This window comes from Protopterus annectens, chromosome 11.part0 (assembly GCF_019279795.1).
Source record: "Protopterus annectens isolate FY-2018-M chromosome 11.part0, PAN1.0, whole genome shotgun sequence".
Lineage (NCBI taxonomy): Eukaryota > Metazoa > Chordata > Ceratodontiformes > Protopteridae > Protopterus > Protopterus annectens.
In genome coordinates, this window is record NC_056745.1 from 1,252,249,524 (window position 1) to 1,252,273,847 (window position 24,324).

At 43.4% G+C, this 24,324-nt stretch overlaps 1 protein-coding gene across 1 annotated transcript in view; it reads right to left on the minus strand.

Annotated features, from left to right (window-relative positions):
- The window catches only part of SCUBE1 (signal peptide, CUB domain and EGF like domain containing 1), a 4,299,807-nt gene that overhangs the window by 3,939,076 nt on the left and 336,407 nt on the right, over window positions 1-24,324 (minus strand). The gene's annotated exons all lie outside the window — the stretch shown is intronic.

Consider the following 24,324-nt stretch of genomic DNA (forward strand, 5'->3'; position numbering starts at 1 on the left):
TGCCACAGATGCATGCCTTCTGAATGTGGGAGAAAATTGGAGCACCCGGAGGAACTCACAAATGCAGGGAGGACATGCAGACTCCACAAAGAAAGCACTCCAGCTGAGAATCGAACCGGTGAACCTATTGCTGCGAGACAACGCTAACCGCTGCACCACCCAAAAGTTGAACTTTAATGGTAGATGAATTAGCACCCTCATTAAACCCACTAAAAATTCAAGAACAGCATGAATCGGGGCTGAGAAGTGATCTACCAGACTCTACTCTGCACAATAAAGAAATCTTCTCCATTTACTTTCGTAGAGGGTTTATGGGAAGATAACAGTACAGAATGGACAGGTGAAGAGAGTATAGGATACCTGGCTATTAATGGAATTGGAGAAACCATGCAGTCAGTTTGAGATTTGAGATGTCCGGGTGAACAATGCCTGCCGGGAGAGACAGAAGGCATGGAGTTGGATCCAGAATCCAAGGTGGGCACAGAAGATGAGGACAAAGAAAGGGAAACCAAATTTGTCAAGGCAGTAAGGGGCAATCAGGATGACTTTGCTCTTCAACCTGGCTGCTTTCTGAAGGAATTTGTAAATTACAGGAGTTGGCGGATAAGCGTACAGAAGACTGGTGGGCCAATCATGGAGTACACTATCCCTTTGTGAGTACCCTGGTGGGGGGATTCGGGCAAAGAAGCTGCTGCCCTCGTTACTTAGGGGAGATGCAAAAAGAGTGCAGTAAGGCTGGCCCCACTGATGGAAAATCATGTCTGTCATTTTGTTGTTGAGAGACCACTCATTAGGTAGCAAGATGGACCTGCTCAGTTTTTTTGCTATCATGCTGGTCTTCCCCTGAATATGTGTTGCAATTAGAAAGCGGTTGGAAGAAATTGCCCATTGCCACACCCTCAGGGCTTCTCAACATGTTGTCCATTTGGATCGCAATTGTTCCAAGATAGAGAGAGTTTTGGAATGCTTTCAATGCCGCAAGCACAGCTCTCGTTTCCAGAACACTGATATACAAATTGGCACCTTCAGGGGACCAAGCACCTTGGACAGTCTTCCCCAAAACATGCCACCCTTCTCCACCCAATATGGGAAGTGTTCATGGTCACTATGGCCTTGGGCTGAGGGAGAATGAAAGAATGACCTTGCGACAGTTGTGACTGCATCCACCAAGAAAGATACTGTTTGCATACCCGAGTTATTCTTCTCTCGTTTGACTTGGATTGAGAGAGAGAATTGACCAGTGTGTTTGTAGCATCCACTACAAAAATCTTGTGCGATATCTTGCTAAAGGAACTAATGCAATTGTTGCGGACATTGATCCCGGGGCTTGCAGAATCAATCGAGCTGAAATCCTGGTACAGCAAATTATTTTCTTGATCTGATTTTTTATTGTTTGAACTCTCAAAATGGGAAGAGATGCTTCCACAGATACTGTGTTAACCTGTGTTGAACATTGCTCCTATCAATTCCAATGTCTGAGTAGGCTGTAATTGTGACTTGTAACTGATGGTTATTCCAAGATTTGCAACACTTGGTCACGCACTTGTACCAGCTGATGCCTGGTCGCAGTGGTAATGAACTAGTCATCTAAATAGGGAAACACCCAGAATCCCTGCAGTCTCAAGTGAGCCATACACTTCATGAACATCTTGAGGGCTGTAGTGAGGCCAAAGGGCAGTGCTCTGAACTGGTAATGATTGCTCCTAGTCAGAAATACCTTTTGCACCATCTGCTCATTTTTATGTGATAGTACGCATCCTGAAGGTCTATCGAGCACATCTAGTTGTCCTTGCTCAGAAAGGGCAGAATGGACTGAATTGTGACCATCCGAAACTTGGTGTGTCGAACGGATTTGTTCAACACAATGAGGTCTAAAATCGGTCTCTAGTTCCCTGTTTTCTTTGGCACTAAAAAGAATCTTGAGTGAGTTACAGATTCTATTTGTTTTGGAGGGACCTCTATGATGACTCTTTCTAGCAGCTTTTGGATTTCAAATGCTGCTACCTCCCTCTGACTAGGTGGAACATCAGGGATTTTCCTAGGTAACAGAAGTGGTATTGAAAAGGGAATAGTATAACCACTGGAAATGATTCTCTGCACCCAAGTGTCCTTTGTTATGTTTAGCCAGGCTTCCTGATGCAAAGATAAGTGACCCTGACTGCCTGTTGGAAAACGCATCTCTAGACCCTTAGTTTTGTGGGACTCCTCTGGCACGGGGGACATCTTCTGCTATTATCATTCCCCCCTCTGCCTTTGGGGGAACTACCTCCACATGTGTCCTGGAAAGGAGCCCGAGACTTCCTGAACAACAACTTTTGACCTACACACTGATTCCTAGAAAAGGCCAAATGAGGGGCCAAAAATGCATGCCCACTGCAGACAGGGTCTTTTCGTCTTTCTCACACCTAGACAATGCATCTTTTACTGTGGGGCCAAACAAAAAAGAACCATTAAAGGCAGCATTGACAAAAGATGACTTGAAGCACTCTGCAAAATCATGCAAGTGCATCCAGGCATGCCTCCTGATGGAAATACTTAAACCTGCTTCCCTACTGGCAACTTCTGCAGAGTGCAAGATGAGCCTCAAGTACAAATTTGTAATAGATTGAAGGGTAGCCAAATGTGAGGCTACAGAAGTTTGAGCCTCTGCAGCAACCGTCCCTGAAAGGGAGTTGGAAGCTCCATAACCAAGTCCCTTTGCAGTCTTGTGAAGTGTGCCAAGTAGTTCAACAATCTTAAAGCAAATGTTGCTGAAACAAACTCGCTTCCTAAGTCTGTCTAGTGCCCTAAAATCTCTGTTGAGGGAATGGACAGTGTAAATCTACTTGGCAAGTTCCTTCTTTGTAGCTGCTGCCACGACCATTGCATCAACTGGTGCACCCTTACTCCAGTGTTCTCTTCCTTCTGGTGGAAGCCAGAATCCTGTCTTGTCTTTTGGGGATCAGCTCCATTGTATCAGGTTCTTTCCATGCCCAATTATAAACTAAATCAATAAGTTAATCAGCGGACAGAGTAACCCAGGATTTAGACAGGCCAGTCCCGAAAGCCTCCAGAAATACTGACTTCTCAGGAGGTGGGTTTTGGGCAGACCAACTACTCTTCCATTTAAGGATCTCAAGGATGCCCGTAAATGAGGTGTAATCGAGTGCTGATTTGAGAGACCCTTCTCCCTCATCAAAGTCGATATTCTTGGTGACTGACTCCTGGGGGACTCCGAGCACCTCCTCTTGGATGTACTCTTCCTCGGGACTTTTTTGGTGGAATGATTCGGAGAAGTATCAGAAGAGATGACAATACCTGGCTGGGTGGTCTGGAAGCTTTGGGCTGGCTGCCCCTGTGGAGTAGTGTGCTGAGGATCATGGTGCAAAGTCAGCTGAGATGTCGAGGGTGGATCCAAGGGAGAAGGACTCACCTGACTTGCTGAAGCAGAGAAAATCTTCTTCACAACCTCGAAAGCAGACCGCTCAGGAGAAAAAGAAGTCAACAGAGCCGAGAAAGTGAGTTTCTGGCCCGCCACCTCCCTCCGCAACAAGAGCCTTCCACCCGAGGTGGAAGCCAGAGCCAAGCTATCCAAATCCAAAGCTCCAAGAGGAGCAGATAGCTCCGAAAACCTTGGAGTCAATCCTATCCCCCTAGGATCCAACCTGGAAGCTCTGGCTCAAAGGAGTCTTCAGGATCCAAAGATGTCGGGGATGGTGCAATCAGATATACAGTTGGGTCCAAAGACAAAGCTGTCTTTGGATCGAACACAGAAGGGCCCAGAATGCTCGGATATGAGGACTCTAATAACCCCTCCTCTGACCCAGTTTGTGGTATCAGTGGAGCAGTAGATGGACGGTGTTCCTGACCCAAGGGGGTAGGAACTGTGAAGACTCCCTTCTGAAATTGCTCCGTGAAGAATCTCATCATCCTTTCTACATCTGTCTCAGTGAGACTTCTGGAGGAACAAAGGACACCACTGAAGGACACTTAAGTGTGGCTCCAGAAAAGAGGAGAGCACCCTATATGGTACTGGATCTATGCTAAGTGAATACACAGTAGAAGGCAATGGCTTAGGATATGGGGACTCCGGATCCATAATCTGTTTCGCTGGCTTGGAGGTAGGACTTGCCAGATATCTGACTGGATCACTGGATGGTCAGATCCCAGGAGATATCAGATCCAAATTTGACTTCATTTTTTTGGTTCCAATGAAGATGAAGCCATGGACTCTGAAGGTGTGGACCTTTTTGAAGGGTCCTTGGATTTTGCCTTGGAAGACTGAACTACAGCGATGGCCTCAGAAAACAGTTAGCAACAAACCTTTTAATATTAATTTCCTTTTTTCAGTCAAAGCTCTAGGGTTGAACCCAATGCAAATGTCACATTCCTGATCTAGGTGCTCAGACTCTAAACAGTACACACACAGAGTGGGCATCTGAAAATGTCATCTTGTGCCCACATTTCTCACATTTCATGAAGCCTTTATCAGACATTGTTAAAGCTGAAAACTTTTAAAAAACAGATATCAACAGAAGGGTCAAAATTTTTATCTTTACTATCCAGACATAACAAACTAAATACTGCCACTAGAGAAAGGAAAAGGCAGAGAAAAAGGTAACAGATTTATTTAAGGGAAACAATTCAACTACAAAACAGGGTAGGAAAGACCTACCAATAATGGCAGTAAGACTACACTACCAAGTATATTAAAGTGTAATAAAGGTAAATAGAAGTGCGAAACCATCCATAAAGGGAATAAAATACCTTTTTAACAACAAAGGAAAGTTATGAAAGGCTAAGCATTTAAACAGTAAATTAGAAAAAAAAAATTACTTATCTCAATGAAATAGCCTGAGAGCAAAAGCGACCACGTCTAGACGTGAAAGTGGCAAACAAGATTTGAGGGACATTAGGCATAGTGTATTATGGGTAGGAAAGGAGCTTGAGAGATTGCTGGTGGCCACAAGCTAGTGTAATGGCCGAATCGGACAAGAGTGTCAGATTTAAACCCATCAGTTGAGGAATGAATGAAAACTGACATCAGATTCTCATTTGTATCATCATCTTGGAGGTTCTGAGAATGCAGCCTTGCAAACATCCTCAAAACAGTACCTACCAGTGTCCACAGCCCTTGAAGGGTTGGGAGGGTGGCCTAATGGTTAAGGTGTTTGCCTTACAAACACAAGGTACAGGGTTTGAGTCTCAAGAGATAACTGGCTAGGCTTAAAATGGCTCGCTTAGTACTAACCTATGAACCTATGAAGTATCAACACGGTCATTCATACACTGTATACAATGAGCAGTGACTTGAGCAACAGAAGAAAATTTAATTTAAAACAGATTTTCCTCACAAGAAGATACTGCAGGCAAAGCATTCCTCATACTTTCAAAATGAATTAGGACAAACCTTAGCATATCAGCCGGACAATTCAAAATCCTGAAAATCAGAAGCATGCACCTTTTTTTCCATACTTATCAATAATCTTCTCATTATCAGATTTAATAGGATTGGAATTTACCAAGTGTTTAGCAGCAGAAAAATTAACTAAAGCTATAGCTGCTGGATAGGTTTGAAAGAGTGCATAAAAACTTAAAAGACTGAGAAACTATATACATCTTATCTGCCTTTTTAGTGGCAGTTGGCTGACTATTAAAAAAACTGCAGGCAGTAACACATACATTATCTATAGCTGACAGAACTGTAAGAAGTTGTGCAGGTTCTGGAAATTCCTTTTACAACAGCTCATAGTATTGCTCATAGTATTTTCTTACGGACTGACAAACCTCAGTGTTCTGCCACTGAAAACACTGGAACATTCTATAAATAGTCTCAGAGAAAGAGAGTCTGAATCAGAAATCAGAGGAGAACACCCTGTATCTGTCCCTTCATCCTCCTGTCCAGATTCAGAATCTTGAATCTCTTAAGGAAAGGAGGCATCCCTCTTTCTTTTACCAGAAACTACTTTACAAGAAGGATCAAAAGCCTGAATTAAGCCCTGAGCCATACCTAGTTAACTGTTCCTGAACAAGGAAATTTAAGGAGGAGGAGTAAATACATGTTTAGTTTTCAGTTTCTTTTTGACAGGCAAAATGGGACATACAGTCTTATTAATGGTAGCAGCAGCTGCTCCAGGGATGGGCACAAGGTTCTGACAAAACAGAGAAGCCTTCCCTGTTCTCTCTCCCAGGACTGACAAGAGTGTCTCCCCTTGAGGGGACTCCAACAGCCGCAGAGGATGTGGCTACCCCCCGGTCCATACTGGCTGTTGGTTCTACACCAGAGGAATCTGGGGTAAAATACGAGTGGTTTGAGGTACAACTAATGGCCACATCAGTCACCCTCCTGTGGCTGAGGTAAATTGCTAGCCTGCTATGATGGCAAAGGTCGCTTGCTTAACTTTTTCTTTGTGTAGCTGAAAGAAGGACTGACCTTGGGATTGACGGATTGCTCCTTGGTCAAGTAGAAAATGGTGCCTTTTCCACAGGGAAAATAAGCAACAAATGCCAGTAATAAAATTCTTTAAAAGTCACTTGTTTCACAGACAAACAGTAAAAAGCACTTAAAACATTTTGCCAGTGCTATAAAGTAAAATGGACAAAATTTCTCCTCAGAAAAAAAATGGTTTTCGGTTACTTTAAACAAAGTTTAAACTGATGGGAAAATAGAGCTCTTGATTAAAAGAATAGTACATTATCATGACAGCTCATTAAAACAAAAACTCCTAGCTTTAAAATAACTTTTCCTGATGAGGAAAGTATCAATAATAAACAAAACTATTAAATGGAAAGATTTTCCCCAAAGAGAACTTAACTGCCCAGCAAAGGAACAGCACAAACAGACTGTCGATCCTTGAAAGCCTCAGAAGAGAGTAGTTTTGGTGGCGGTAAAGCTCTGAAGGATTTGCACCCAAATTTGTTTTCTTGTCGGCAAGGCTCCGCAAACTGCCTGACAGCTTGGGCGTGTGGGGTGCCCTGATGGTTTAGAAGCTGGTTGGCCTTTATATCCTTGGCAGGATATAACCCATACAGCTAAGGCTACTTTAACAGCAATCAATATGATGAACATCCTAACTTATATAATCCTGCTCTACATCCAACAGTACATGTTTGAGAGTCATGTGAACTGGATATCAGGAGATTTTCGACGATTCCTTTGTTTTTTTTTCATGTAATTCAGGAAGTAAGTCTTTCAATACACAAGTTAATACAAGAATTTGAAAGAATGTATATGAAAGCAGATAAAGGTGCTACTCTGGTAGCAATGGACCTGGAAAAATATGTGAAATGTATTTTTAAATGTTGGAAAATGTAAGTTGTGACATCGAAGCCGATACTGGGACAGTGATCAAAGAATATAAAACTTGATTTAGTACTGGTTAACCATTTGGTAGTAAATTTTCAGGACACAAGAATATTGTAAAGTGCATAAAGCACTTATTCATTACTTTTTTAAATACCACAAATGTGTAAAGGTATAAAAAGAAGTTATGTACTTACCATAACGTTCCATGTGATGTGTTCATCTCGCCTTTGTTCTTACACACGGGTTCGGAGCCGATCATCGGCTCCGAGTCGGCCGCATTGCAAAGCTCTGCATCTTAGAGAAGCTCGAGACCAGACTATATCCCACAATCCTCCCTGCTATTCCTCAGATCTAGTTTGTGAGAAACCAGACCTGTAACCCTCACCTCAGTGCAAGACATGCACATTCACACGGATATCCATGAATATCCTCTGGCTGTAATAAGTAATTCTTATGGGCGGTGCACCATATCCTAATGAGGACACAGGCCAAAGAACCCTAGAAGAAGTAAGAAAAATCCCGACCAGACTCTAGTCTTACCTGTTCTTCCATAACATGTGAAAAAGGGGGGGGGATGTAAGTACAAAGGCGAGATGAACACATCACATGGAACATTATGGTAAGTACATAACTTCTTTATGTGAAAGTGTTCAATCTCGCCGTTTGTTCTTACACAAGGGTAGCGTCCCTAGCTCCGTCACCCCGGGTGACTCATGGAAGAACGTTCCTGAGCACAGTGGAACCAAAGGATGCCCTGTCCTCGGAGGTCCTGTCAACCTTACAATGAGTGATAAATGTATGAGGCTTAGCCCAGGTAGCTGCTGCACAAATCGTGTCCAAAGGTAAGCGAGCTGCATGAGCCAAGGAAGTGGACACGGACCTGGTAGAATGAGCCTTAGGCTTGAAAGGTAATGACGGATTCTTACTAGAGTACACAAATGCTATACAATCGGAAAGCCATTTAGATAAGGTACGTTTCGTGACTGCTATACCCTTTTTGTTGTCTGCAAACGAGACAAACAGCTGATCTGACTTTCTGTGATCTTTAGTCCTGTCCAGGTAAAATCTTAGCTGCCTATGAACATCCAATTTGTGCAGCATATACTCCAGTCTGTTTGTATGATTCTTGAAAAACGTGGGGAGCTCTATGGATTGGTTGATATTTAGGACAGAACATACCTTGGGGAGGAATGATGGGTTTGTGCACAAAGAGACTCTATCTGGGTGAAAGATCAAGTACGGTGGTCTGACTGACAACGCTTGTAGCTCTGATACTCTGAGCTGAAGTGACTGCCACGAGAAATAGTGTCTTCCACGATAAAAACTTTAGTAGGCAGGATGAAGCCGGTTCGAAGGGAGATAAAATCAGTTGTGACAATAACAGGTTCAAATTCCATGGGAAAAAGGGCTCCCGAATGGGTGGGCGAAGGTGGAAGGTTCCTTTCATAAAAGCCTTGCAAAGCCTGTGAGACATAATAGAAGAGCCCCCCTCACCAATATGAAAGTTAGATATAGCCGCCAACTGTACTCTCAAGGTGGAAGTTGAGGCTCCTTCGTGAAAGAGAATTGATAATTCCAGCACTTTGTGTAGTGGAGCTACCAAGGGATCTATGTGTTGGCTTGACGCCCAACATACGAAGCATTTCCATTTGCTCCTGTAAAGCTTTCTGGTGGAGGCTTTATGAGAGGCAACCAGAATGTGTTGAACTGCCGGAGAAAGAAGATCTGACCTGGCTAGAGAGGGAAGCGGAGCAGCCAAGCTGTCAGTTTGCGGGATTGAAGAGATGGGTGAGGAACTCCCGACGAATGAGTCAATAGATCTGGCACTGGGTCCAGAATCCAAGGTTCCTCCTTTTGATGGGCTCGAAGAAAGGGGAACCATATCTGCCGAGGCCAGAATGGTGCTAGGAGTATTATCGTCCTTTCCAGGTTCCTGGCTTTCTGTAGAAATTTGGGAATCAACGGGGTAGGAGGGAATGCATACAAGAGACCCGGGGTCCAATTGTGCACCAGTGCATCCCTGGGAACATCCCCCGGAGGGGGATGAAGGGCAAAGTAGCTTCTGCATTTGGCATTCAATGGGGATGCAAACAGATCGCAGCAAGGCTGGCCCCATCTGCGGAAGATCCTTTCCACCAGCTGTGGATTGAGGGACCACTCGTGAGGTAACAGGATGGCTCTGCTCAACCTGTCCGCAATGACACTGGATGACCCCAGGATGTGCATTGCCACTAGAAAGCGACCCGTGGACTCTGCCCATTGCCAAATTCTCATGGCCTCTCTGCATAATGGGTAAGACTTGGTTCCCCCTTGCTTGTTTATGTACCAGACCACAGACATGTTGTCCGTCTGAACTGCCACTGTTCCCAGAGGTAAGAGAGCTTGGAAGTGTTGCAACGCTAGGAACACAGCCCTCAACTCCAGAACATTTATGTGCAGGTTGTACTCCATGTTGGACCATTCCCCTTGGACTGTTCTTCCCTGAAAAAATCCCCCCCACCCTATCAAAGAAGCGTCCGTGGTGATTGTGGCCGTCGGGTTGGGTAGGACAAACGGACGACCCATTGTGAGGTCCTGACTGTTTACCCACCATGAAAGATCTCGCTTTCAAGAGTTTGTTATCAGTATCTCGTGCACTAAGGGTAGCTGTTGGAACGACCATTGCGCGAAAAGCAGCCATTGGAGGACCCTCATGTGCAATCTCCCCATGGGAACTGCGATCAGAGAAGCTGCCATTAGCCCCAGAACTTTTAACACTAGCCTGGCTGGAGCTTTCCTGTTCTGAAGTAGAAGAACCTGTTCTTTGAGGGCCGATGCCCTTAGTGGAGGAAGCTTTAACAGTGTTAACCGTGTGTCTAGGTCTGCTCCGATGAATGAGATATGCTGTGAGGGTGATAAGGCAGATTTTTCAAAATTGATTGAAATTCCTAAGTGGGAACAAAGGTCGACTGTGTAGTCTCTGGCTTGAACAAGATGATGCCTCGTGGTGGCAGTGAGGAGCCAGTCGTCCAAATATAGAAACATCCGGAATCCTTGTCGTCTCAAGTGAGACGCCACTACTGCCATGCATTTGGTGAATACCCTGGCAGCTGAGGTGAGTCCAAAGGGCAGAGCTCGAAATTGAAAATGACTGGCTCCCAGCCGGAAGCACAGGTGATCTCTGGATGGCCTGGCCATTTTGATGTGGTAGTACGCGTCCTTGAGATCTATCGAGCACATCCAATCGTACTTCTGTAAGAAGGGAAGGATCGACTGTAGCGTGACCATCCGGAACATTTCCTTCCTTATGAAGGAGTTGAGATTGCCGAGATCCAAAATCGGTCTCCAGTCCCCTGTCTTCTTTGGAACTAAAAAGAACCTTGAGTAAGTTCCGGATCCCCTTTGGTCTGCTGGGCCTGGCTGGATGACTCTTTTTTCGAGCAGCTTTGAAATTTCTACAGCTGCTGGACCTTGCAGATGGGGTGGCACATCTGGAAGTCTCTTTCATTAAGGTGGTGTGGACATAAAGGGAATTATGTATCCTCTGGTTACTATGCTTTTTACCCAAGAATCCGAAGTAAGATTTAGACAGGCCTGTGGGTATAAAGCCAAGCGACCCCCAACCGCCTCCAGAGTAGGACAGTCGGGCCTCCATTCAGGAGTGCTGGAAGGGCTTCCCAGAGACTGTATCCCTGTTGCCCTGATTTAGCGGACCCCCTCTGCCGCCGGGGCGGCGTCTTCCATTTCTTCCCCCTCCTCTGCCTCTGGAGGGGGCATCACCCTGTGTGGCTTGGAAAGATCCCAGAGTCTTACGGAACCACATTTTTCCGCCTCGTTGCCCTTTGGGGTACGGTCTAGATGGAGCGGAAAAATGGACCCCAACAGCAGACAGGGTCTTCCCCTCTTGCTCACACTGAGTTAAAGTCTCCTTAACTTTGGGCCCAAAGAGTGTGGCACCATCAAAGGGGGCGTTGGCAAAGGAAGACTTGAAGGCTTCCGCAAAGGAGCACAGCCGCATCCAGGATTGTCTACGGAGAGCAATCGCTGAAGCTGCAGCTCTCCTTCGGCTGCATATAAGATGAGCCTCATGGACGAGTTTGCTATTGAAGTAAGGGTGTTGAGTTGTGCTGTCACCTTATCCGAGACAGCAGCATCTGTGTTACCCTGGAGGGTATCTCCCAGTTCTTTAATGAGATCCCTCTGTAGACGTGTAAAATGTGTCAAATAGTTTAGCGAACGCATGGAAAAAGTCACTGAACTAAAAACGTGCTTCCCATACCTGTCCATAGTCCTAGAATCCTTATTAGGAGGATGAACAGAAGAGGAAGACTCAGACATTTCCTTCTTCGTGGCCGCCGCCGCCACCACCATAGTGTCGACCGAGACTCCTTTAGTGAGATAGGCCTTATCCTGGGGGGCCGTGATAAATTTGTTTGGTTTTCGGGGGACCGGTTCCACTGTGTCCGGTGTTTCCCACTCCCTTTGGCGATCAAGTCCATCAACTCATCGAAGGGCGGGGTCACCCAGGAGGTAGAAGGTTGAGCCCCAAAAGCCTTCAGCAACACCGACTCATCCTCAGTGGGGGCTAGGGAATGCCAATCACCCCTCTGTTTCAAGATCTCCAGGATGTCTGCAAATGACACACCCTCAGAGGGGGATCGTGGGGACCCCTTTGCCTCATCCAAATCGGTGACAGAAGTTAGGGATTCCTGTGGGGAATCAATGTGCCTCCTTTTGCACAATCTCTTCCACAGAACCTCATCAGAGGGGGCTTCTGGTGAGGCCTCCGTGGAACAGGGATCACCCTCTGGGGCTGGTTGAGGCAATGGGGCTCTACGCTTAGGGTGAATCGTGGGGGCAGAAACAGAAAGAGGCCCTTTAGGGGAAGGAGAAGACGCCTCCGATGAAGTAGTTGTCTGAGCAGACAATACCCTCCTCATAAGGTCGAAAGCCCCCGAGCCCCGGGCCGAGGACTCCTCCGGTTCCGAAGAACGCGGAAGCATCACCGACACTGGAACCGTGGGCTCCAAACCAGAGGACGGAGCCGAACCAATCTGCGCCGAGGCCCCGAGAGGGACAGTCGGCACCAAAAATTCGGTACGACTCTCGGTCCCGGAACCAAGGAGAGATCGTTGGCTCCGCAACTCCCCTACAGGCTCTGAAGGAGTCGAAGTAAATGGTGCCGATCATGCAATGGATGGGTTCGGCACCGAGGGCTCTACTAACATCGGATCGTTTTCTCCCAGCTCCGAAGACTGGACGAGTCTCGAAGGAGGACCTGTTGGAGACAAGGGGAGGGCTTCTAGTTTCGACACCAATTGGGACGAAACCGCAATCAGCTTGGAAAGGGCAGTGTTTTCAATTAGTTTCTGCACGACACGATCCACATCAGTATAGGATAAGGGTCTGGAAGACCGGGTCAAAGGGGCCGAAGACGGCACCGACCGAAGAATCGACGGTGGAGGTAGCTCCGACACCGGTTCCAAGACCTGGGGCTCGGTGAAAGATAACAGTTTGATGCTTGGCCTCGAGGTCTGTGGAACCGGCGAACAAATCTTAGAAGATGAGCTCAGAGCCGATGACATGGGCTCCGACGTCTTCGACCCCTTTCAAAGACTTAGAAGCCTGGTCGGACTTCTCCAAGGCCTCCTGAAAGTCAGGTTTAAGTAAACCCCTGTCAATAAGCTTCCTGTGTCTCTCTGTCATGACCCTCCCGCTAAAGGAATGACAGATGGAGCAAACCTCCTGCAAATGGAGAGGGCCAAGGCAGTAGACGCAGGAAGCGTGATTGTCAGTGATGGACATTTTCTGTCCAGACTGACATCTCTTAAAGCCGGATTTGGCTTTCTCTGACATTTTACAATCGAGCTAAACACTGAAAAAAACAGTGAAAAATAGAAAAAAATACTAGCTATATATATAAAATATGAAATACACACAAGCTATTATAACACTACTAGAAAAAGTCAGAAACTAGTAGGCCGAAGCCCAAACCTATGAATCTAAGTATATATATATATATATATATATATATATATATATATATATATATATATATATATATATGATAGATCAAGAAAAATACACACACACACACACACACACACACACTCTCTATAATAACTATCTAGGCTAAAGCTAAAATACTATAAAAAATTTGTAAAGAAATTCTGCTCATCTCCAAGATAAACTAAATTGTTCGCTGGCCCAAGCTCTCCTCGACCGATCTGTTGCAGCGGCAAACTAGATCTGAGGAATAGCAGGGAGGATTGTGGGATATAGTCTGGTCTCGAGCTTCTCTAAGATGCAGAGCTTTGCAATGTGGCCGAATCCCGTGTGTAAGAACAAACGGCGAGATTGAACACTTTCACATATAATATTTCCTTATGTCTTACTGTTTGTCAGTTATTCTAAAACTGCACCCTTAAAATTTTGGCAGATAAAATATTAAATCCTTAGCTGGTTCATTTACCATCCAGCACATGTTAAAGGCATATTTTATTTTGTGGAAAAAATGTGTAATTTGCGGGTCTATATCAGAACATCGAAGTATTAAAACTTCAAATGTTCTGATATTGAACATTATTCAGCAAACGCTAAGAATAGCAAAGCTGCAGAACAACAAATTCTTTCCTCGGGAAATAATTCGGTTGGCCGTTTCTGTGGCTTCGCTGTTCTTAGCACTGTGGTGGAAAGTTACAGGTTGGGTTCAGGTAAGTGTGCGATTGTTTGTACGTTAGGGTTAGGGGCAGGTTAGGCGTGTAGTGACTGACTTTAGGGTTAGGGGCGGTTTAAGTGAGTTAGGGTTAGGGTGCGGGTTAGGTGAGTGTATGATAGTGACGGACCTTAGGGTTAGGGTTTGGGTTAAGGTAAGTGGGTAGATAGTAGTGTATGTTTAGTTCAGTGTAGCGTTAGATGTAGGAATTTAAGTGTATGTGTGATTGCTGTTTGTTTGATGTGCTTGTGTTGTGTGTATGTGTTTCGGAGCAGCAAATTTTTTCCATGGGAAAAAATTTGCTGTTCTTTATGTTCGATATTTTCATGTTTAGATGTTTTGGGGCAGATGAAATAGCATTCGCTATTTTCATCTTTCGATAACATGGTATAAACGCTAATTTGCAAGTACAACCCGATTATTTGAACGTTAACTTTTTGCAGTAATTCCCTTTATACATCTATACCACAGGACAAAGGGATACAGTAAGCGAGGAATCTTTCTTCAACGCAAATTTCTGAAAAGTAATATAATAGAAGTAGCTATATCACTGCTTAAACTGATTTTGGACAATATATATATATTTTTTCATTCTAAAAATATATCAACAAGTCAGGAATAGCAAAGAGTGCTGCTATGGCACCCATTTTTTCCCAACATGATTATGAGTTATTGGGAAGTTAAACGCTAGTTAAAAATGTTTACATTAAGGACATTTTCCCTAGGGTTCAGAAAAAAAAAAAATCACTGGTGCTCTTGTCAACTGGCAATTCCAGGTAGTCAGTTTGGGTCTATAGTAAATCAGCGAATGCTTAAAATAACAAACTGATTTATTGACCCTTTAAAAGCGAAAGCTTGAAATCCCGAAGACACGGAAGAGCGATTTTTTCCCCAGGGAAAAAAATTACTGGGCCATTTTCGGGACTTTCCTCCACTGTTTTTTTTTTATTTAAGTAAGGGGATGTGGGGGGGGGGGGTACAGCTCCCCGCTTTATTTAGTGTTTTGAAGTTTGTCTTTTTTTTTGTTTTGTGGAACAGCGATGTTTTTCCCTGGGGAAAAAAAAATCGCTGTTCTGTGTTTTCGGGATTTCAAGTTTTCACTTTTAACGGATTGATAAATCAGCATTCACAATTTTAAGCATCCACACTGACAGAATTTCAGTTGCAAATGTTATACATCACTTATAATCTACCCCATCATTGTCAGTCTAATGTTACAGACCTCATTCAATTCCTGCATTCCCTTAAACCTCATTCCTCCAAAAAAAAAACATTATTCCGCATGTACTGATCCCACATTTCCCATTTTTTCTATGTAATTTGCTCCTACCCTTTTCTAAAGATCCCACTTATTTATTTATTTGCATTTGTTTACCAGCATAGTCCACTGTACCAAGAAGAGCCCATTTTCATTGGAATTCTGGGGAGAAAAGCTCCATGAAGAGACATGACAGACTATACAATGCAAAGGTAAAACTTTATACATAGTAGCATGGTAGAATTTATAACAACACAGTACAAAACTATAACAAAGTAGTCCAAAAATATTTAGGGTAACAACACAGTACACATTATAATAAAGTAGTTTAAAATATATATTTAGCATAGCTCAGAGGGTACATAATATATTGAAGGTATTTGCAAGCATCCTATGCAAGAAGGGGAGCCCTTGACATATTAAGAGCTGCCTAGTAGCTACGTAGAGCAGGAATATGGTATAAAGAAAAAGAAGAATATAAGTGGGAGGATAAGGAGGGTTTAATATGAGGAATCAGAGATTAGAGTAGTGACAATGGGGTGATGGAATGTAAAATAACTGGTTAGGGAGGGCAGCGCAGTGAGCAAGAAAAAGCTGGTGCAGTGAAAGCAGAGCAACTAAAAGAGTGGGATGGAGGGTTAGAAGAACTAGGTTATGGAAGGGGGAAGATTACTACCGTTACAGATCGAGGCTAAAAGGAGGTTGTTATGAAGAACAGCTTTTGAAGGAAGTAATGCTTTGGGAGATGAGAATTGTTTGAGGAAGACTGTTCCAAATTATTGCTATCACCCTTGAGTATAGCAGCTGACTGGCAGGTAGTTTAGGCTTATTAAATTGGAGGAGGTGCTGGTTTTCAGATCGCAGGGACCTATTAAGACTGTAATGGGAAGATAAGGAATTTAGGGCATGGCAGTATTGAGGTTTTGCAAGTATTTCATGTGTGGTGGCTAGTTGGAGATAAGTGACAGTGGGAGGAATTCTAGTCAGTTTAATTTTTTTAGGGGTGTGCAGTGATGGGTGGGAGTAGTGGGTGTTTGTGGCAAATTTGGCAATTTTGTTATAGCATACTTTTAGTTTTGTTTTGAGAGAGGACTGGAGGTTTGTTAGTAGTGGGGCACCATAGACAAAAGACAAAAGTCGATAGGTGGAGGCGAGTACTTGTTTTATAGGGAGAGAAAGAAAATGCTTGTGTCTGTAAAGAAGTCCTAGTTTTCTGTGGATCGTACTGATCTTATTTTGAATGGCAAAGTTTAAGTTTTCTTCAATTATGGCGTGGAAGACAAGTTCAATTTTTCTGTGGTTCAGGGACAGTATATTGAATAGAGATTTATTTACTGGAGTATTTTTCCTTGGAGTGAATATCATCAGTTTAATTTTGTTAGGGTTTAAAGATAGAAGGTAGTAGCCACATCTTTATGGAGTAGAATGTGGATTGAGTAATATGTTGTAGTTGTGTTAGCACTTCAGCAGAGCAAATAATAGTGGAGTTTGCATATTGTACTAGAAATCCTTGATGAAATGATGAGTGAAGGCTATTAATAAAAATATTGAAGAGAATGGGTCCAAGTACGGAGCACTGGGGGACACTGGTGGGGTTGTGTATAAAAGGGGATATACAGCCTTTTCATTTTACAGCATGGTCTCTATCAGACAGGTAGCTTCTGAACCAGCTTAGAGATACAGCAGGTAGTCCAATGCTAGAGATATGTGAAAGGAGGAGGGAGTGTGAGATAGTATCAATGGCCTTAGATAAGTCAGGGAATAGAGTAGAGACAATCTTCCTGGAGTCACGGGCTCTATTAACTAGGTCCATGAAAGATAATACAGAAGTAGAAGCTGTGTCCTGGTCTAAAACCATGTTGCATATGTGACATGATTTGACTGTTGAGAAAGAAGTGAAGAAGTTGCATATGAATACATTTTTTGAGGAGTTTAGATATGGGGATAAGATAGCTATGGGGTGGAAGTTGGTAATATCAGTGGATGTTCCCCCTTTGTGGAGAGGTAAGAATGTCACCTTTTTTTCAAAGGTTGGGAACATAAAAGATTCTTGGATGGATCTGTTAATGAGCATGCTGATGGGATAAGCAATAGCTTCTACAGTGATTTTTAGGTACTCGGTGGGTACGTTGTCTACAGCATTAGAGCTAGTTTTTAGTTTTAGTAGTTTTTTTTATGGTTGAGGTAGGGATAATATTGAATGTGGCCTCAGGCTTCAAGACAAGTATGGCTGAGTTTTGTGTCTTGTTGAGGGGGTCTGGGGTTGTGAGCGAGTAGGAAGGGTGGACTGATCTAGAATGTGTGTGATATGATGGGGGGGTTGGGACTATGTTTGGTAACAGGGAGATGTGGGGAGAGGTTGGGAGAATGTAGCTGTAATATTAGCTATAGTGTCTAAGACACCAACCACAACCAAAGTGACACATTGCTCAAAACACCAGTGTGCCACCAAACAACAGCCCCTAAGGCAAGACAACGTACCCAACACTTTAGTCACAGGTGACCCTAAAGTCAGACAGACAGACGTCCCACTCACCAGGTTGAATAAGGAGAAAATTACTGTCAGCTGTCTGTCGGGTGCCAGGATCTGCCACATAATGCATGCACTCAAGTCACTCCACAACAAGTACAAATATGACTCTGTCATTGTTCATGTTGGAGTGAATGACTTGAGATGTACCTCCTTGGACTACATGAAAAGAAACATGGAAGAGCTCTTGGATCACGTGGCCCAGGCAGGTATGACCCTAGACCTGAGCAGTATCCTGCCTTTGCCCAGAATGATACCACAGTACAAGGACAAAATGACTTCAACAACTGCCTAAGTTTCTGGTGTCATTCAAAGGGGATCCAACATCTGTCTGCCTGGGGCGACATGATCGACAAACCACGATGCTTTGCCAGAGATGGTCTGCACCTGTCGCCCCTGCGATTCAGGTTACTGACTAAGGCTCTTGCCACCACTATAGTGCCTTTTTTAGGCAAGGCTCAAAGGACAAAACCACCACTGTAACAGATATAAGCATGCAAAATCTGAATGTAATGCTACTCAATGCTAGAAGTCTAAACCTCAAAATGCACTCTCTCGAGGCACTCCTAAAAATGGAGAACATCGATATCTGTGCAGTAACGGAGACCTGGTTCAAGGCTACAGAGAGCACCCCTGCAATACCAGGCTACAACTCTTACCACACTTTTTGGCCACCAAACCAGGACCAAAGCACTAAAGGCGGAGGAGTGCCCATATTCACCAAGGATATTCACACCTCCAGGCTAGTTGCCCAACACAATGCATCTGAAATTCTACAGGTGCAACTAACACTAGGTAAGACTGCAATCCAAACTGTAGCTTGCTAAAGATCCCCCACCATGCCTCAAGATTCTCACTACACCTTTCTAAACATACTAGATAATATTAAGATACAACCAAACAACCTAATACTGGGTGATTTCAACTACCCTGCCACTAACTGGGAAAACTACTCAGGTACCAACACCTTTGCCCAACGGTTCTTGGAATTCATAAATTCCAACACCCTGGACCAATTAATCCATAGTCCCACCAGGGGCTCAAATATCCTAGACCTGGTCATTACCAACATGGGAGATCGATGCTCCACACCAGTGGTTACCCCCTCATTGGTCAGGTCTGACCATAAGCTAATTACCTTTGACGTCCACATCCCACCCCCACCCCCCAGTAGGGAAACTTCCATAAAAAACCTCTCCAAAGCCAACTTCATGCTACTCAAGTCAGAAGTGACAAACTTCATGACACCCATGCAGACGGGAACTGGAAGTTCGACCACTGAATCCTACACTGAGGCACTGTACGAGCACATCCACTGGTGCATGAATCATGCCATGCCAAACAGAACCAAGACGGTGTCCTCCAACAAAAGGAAGCCAATATGGTGGCCCCATGCCATAAACAAACTATACAACAGAAGGAAGAAACTGTTGCAGAAAAGAGGAAAATCCCAGGATGCAAAAAACGCCCTTGCCAGCCACAGTAAGAAGATGAGATCCCTCATAAAATCCTCCAAAGCTAGTTACGAAAATAAAATTGCCAAAGATTCCAAGGACAACCACAAGGCATTCTATAGTTATGTCAAGAATCTAAATGGCAGTGCTCTGATCTGCTCTGAGCTACAAGAGAATGTCATTAAATATACTGATCCCAAGGATATTGCCAATATCCGGGCAGATCAATTCAGTGCCGTCACCCCCCCTCCCACTCCCTAAAGGGCCCATCTCAATATCAAAAGATTGCCAAATTCCAGTACTCACGGCCACACAGGTACAAAACGCACTCTCCAAAACTAAGAATACAGCATCCATGTGACCAGATGACATCCCAGGCTGTGTACTACATCAACTACAAAATGAACTGGCACGTCACCCAAGTGTCATGTTTAATCATAGCCTCACCTCAGGCTTCGTACTCAATGAGTGGCGCACAGCTACAGTTATCCCACTCCGCAAGGGGGATCCACCTTGGATCCCGGGGACTATCGTCCCATCAGTCTGACGAGCCTGATCTGCAAAGCCATGGAACACATTATCATGGAACTTATAAACAAAAACATTGGCAACCTTCAAACACTGGACCCCACACAGTTTTGTTTCGTAAAGGGCCAATCTTGTTTCCTCAACCCGATTGACTTCTTCGAATCAGTCTCCAGAGCCATGGACAAGGGTAAGGCGGTCTGGACCTCGCGAAGGCCTTTGACCCCATCCCCCACTCTGGAATCATAGATAAACTTACTAAGCTGGGCATTAATCCCTATGTCACTCGATAGGGGTTGCCAACTGGCTTACTGACAGAGCCCACAGTGTAAAAGTAGCCGACTCAAAATCCCGCACCAGACAAGTGACAAGCGGAGTACCTCAGGGTTCAGTTCTGGGACCGCTCTTGTTTGGCATCTACTTTTCTGAAGTACAGGCCAGCACTAAGAGACTCTGGCTAACAAAGTTCGCAGATGACTGCAAACTGTGAGCCATTACTGAATCCCCAAATGATATGGATATTCTACAAAAGGGCCTTACAGAAACAGATGCTTGGTGCCAGAGCCATGGGCTCAAGCTCAATGCCAAGAAATGTATAGTTATCCCCTTTGGGAAAAAACATGTACCCATGAATTACCACATAAGTGGCAGTACACTAAACACCAAAAGTGTGATAAGGGACACAGGTGGACAGTGGTCTCACCTTCAATAACCACATAGCCACAACAGTCAGGAAATCCTTCTATGTGGCACACCTCATCACTAAGGGCTTTTCATCCAGAAAAAAGGAGGTCATTGTCCCACTGTACTCATCCCTCATTAGACCCATTATAGAGTACAATGCCCCATTTGGTATGTACCTCACAAGACCTCTGCAACAACTGGAAAGGCCACAGAAATACCTCACTAAAAGAATCACAGTCCTAAAGCAGATGCCCTATGCTGACCGTCTAAAAAAAACTCCAGCTATACTCTGTCGCATATTGCCTGAACCAGAGACTCCCCATACTCTGGAATAGACTGCCCATACATGTTAATCTAAGCGCCTCTTTGAACCTCTTCAAAATGAACCTTGATGACTGGATGGGAGATAGGAAATTCACCTCGGGAAACACATCAGTTGCCCTGCTAGACAGGGGATCAGGGAAGTAAATATTCTGGGAAGAAATAGCCAGGGAATTGTTATGGCTAGGCTTGTATAGGCCCTAGGGCCGATAGCTTAGTACCAACCTATGAACCTATAAGAAGTAGAAGTTAAATGATCTTGTAATTTGTTCTGGTGTTTTGTCAGGGTGGACAGGGGATTTGGTGCCTGAGTTAAGGAGAGTAGTGATGGAGGACCAGAATTGTTTGGGGTTAGGATTGTGGTTATTTTAAAGCTTGATGTGGTGGTCTTATTCATCTTTGGAAACTATATTTTTTACCTGGTTATGAAGTTGTTTATACATTAGTAAATCACTGTTTTTCTTATGTTTTTGCCAGAGTTTCCAGCTTTTATCTCTGGTTAACATTAGTTCTTTTGTAGAGTTAGATAACCATGAAGCATGATTTGCTTTTATTCTTTTAGTTCAGGGGGTGCAAGGCTGTCTAAAATAGTAAGAAAGGTACTATTGAAATGATGGAGAGCACCATCTAGAGGAAGAGTTTTTAGGTTATTCCAGTTACTATTTTTCAGAATTTGGTTGAATGTGTTTGGGTTGAAGTTAGATAGGTTCCTGACATGTTTAATGTGATGTACGTTTGCTATAGGGGAAGTAGTTCTATTTACAAAGGCGGGAAGGTGATCATTTAATGTGTTGGGGAAAGTACTGGCTAAAGAAATGTTTGTGGGGTCAGAGACTAGGATCCAGACAAGTTGTTTTATCCCTGTTGATATATTTACTACTTCTGGTACAGCTGGTTTAGTCTTTAATTCTGGTGGCAGCCAAAAAAGCAATTACTACAAGATGGAAATCAAACTCAACAAGGCCTTACTATGTCTAGGCAATTCCAATTCTGTATTGTAGCTGAAAACAATTATTTCCTTAGTTACACCAATTTGCTCACCTAGCATGTCTGTTAAGAGTAGTCTGCAATGGAATTTTTAAAGTCTGCCAACCCATTACATTCCACCAAACATATGTTCCTAACTGCCTCTTTCTTCCCCATTACACCTTCAACATTTGCAATCTACGCGAGGAAAAATTATTTGGAGTCTGCTTTGGGTATAAAAATACCTAATCAAACACTCTCAATAAAAGATCCTAAATCTTCTAGACTTAGTTGCATATTTGGGAGCCATACATATCCCCATTGTTTCTTTGAGAGTTGCTTATCCAATCGCTCTTCTCAATCCTTTTCTAACCTCCTCTGATTGATTCCTTGAGTTATCATGCAATATTTTATATGCCATAATAAATATCCCTTTTTTAACAGCAGCTTCTGTTCTAGAGTTTACTAAAAACTCTACCAGTGTTGGTCTCTTGCTTAGGATCCCCCTATTTCTTTGCCTCTTTGCCTATACTCCTATATTAATCCTTGACAGGGAAGGCAATGTCTAGCCTGCAGTCCAATTGAATTCTTGGCCTCTTTCTATTCTATTACCTTTCCCTCTATAATTATTTGCTCCCAGTACCTTGGCTCCTTTGCAAGTTTTCTCCAGTAAATTCCAATCCCAGTTTCCTTTCTCCATCCCCTTGTTGGCTTAGTTCTTAAAATACTTTCTGCTACTTTATGAATCTAATATTATATACAGTTGTTGTTATTCTCCTTAAGGCTCTGCATCCAAAATACCAGTCTTTCCTTGCTTCTTGAGCTTCTCCGATTTCATAATCATCCTCGTCCCTTTACACTTTCAATTATAGCTTTCTGTGATACGTATAGGAGTCTTAACTGTGCAGCTCTGAAATACCCCTTCAAATTCCAAACCACCTTGTTCTACTGGAAGGATCAACTTATCTCACTTGACTCTTGCCCTCTATCCCACCCCCAAGATAAAATCCTTCAACTCTTACTAATTGCTATCCACAACTTCTCCTCTGCTTGATAAAAATATGCCTGACCTGTGTATAAAACTAAAGGGACTAAACATTTTCACTACTTGCATCTTGCTATTCATATCCATAAAAGCAGAGCTTGCAATTTCTCAGGTTTTGTATTATTTTTTGTTAGTTTCTTCCACATATCCTTAGCTGGCGAAACAGAATGCTTTTTAATCCGCACTCCTAAGTACTTCATTTTATCATGTCCTCAGGAATATGTGTGTTGCAGAAACAATTCACGTGTGGGTACATAGTTTACAGCTATTACCTTTGTTTTATCTTCATTAATTTATTTCCCCCGAAAAGACTTGAAACTGTCTCAGAATGTTCCACAACACTGACATTCCATTTTCTGGTTTTATCAGGTATAAAATAAAATCACTTGCAAATAAAACCAATTTTTCTTGACTGTCATACCAACTATATCCTTCAGTTTCGGACTTCCTTATTTTCTTTGCCAATGGTTCTAAATAAAACACGTATAACAAAAGGGAAAAAGGGCACCCCTACCTGGTTCCTCTGCATGAACAGAATTTAACAGAGAAGACCCCCCCCCCACTTTCATTTTCACCTCTGATCCCTCATATATCCTTCTAATCAATCTTATAATTTTATCGGGGAATACAAATGCTTCCACACAAGGTTTGTCTTATGTTGTTGTCTTTCAGCTTTTCCTGGTTAGGGGTCGCCACAGTGGAACTCCAGTCTGCTAATGATTGGCAGTAGATTTTTCACGAATGCCGAGGTGCCGGCTCGACGTCCAACCTTCAACGAAGGCACGCCCACTTACACATGTCTTTCAACTGCCCACCCAACCACGGGGAGGACATGCAGACTCCACACAGAAGGCACTCCCCACACTCCAGCCGAAAATCGAACGGGAGAACCTCTTGCTGTGAGGCAATATAATTATTTTATTTGTGATGTCTTGTGTGTGCATGGAACAATAACATGGAGAAATTGGAATTCACTGATTTCATTTATGGCACTGCAGAGTTTTTAAACTTTACACCTAAACAGTCCCAAGGCAAGTTGCAGTATCTGGGTAGAATAGTTTATAAGAAAGCTGAGAAACTTTTAACAAGGATTTTTTTTTAAATAAGTGTGTGCTTGTAACAGTTATTTATATTTTATCAGTTTAAATTCCCATGGAATGAAATACAATGCAGTCAAAAGCCAAGTTCTAAGATCATCTAGCCTGACTAGTGAATAGAATATTTCTAAGGAATAAACTGAACAACCTGACATTCTTTTACTGAAACAGAATACAAGATGAAAGTTATTAGACCTATGGTAGTAGAACATTAGAAAAATAAAAAGGAAAAGGAAGGGCAGGTGTAATCATGGGAACTAAATCTTCTTTAAAGACTCCCACTCCAGTTGTGTTTTTTTGTTGGGGGAAAGAACACATCAGGTCAGTTCCTATTTGCTTTTATGTTAACATCCGCTTGGAGTAGACTGAAATACCTTCATATGTTTCTTAAAAACAGACATCTGAGGGACTTATCACCATTTCGATGGAGTCCCCTATCGGAGACCTCCCCCTCAGGCCAAGAAA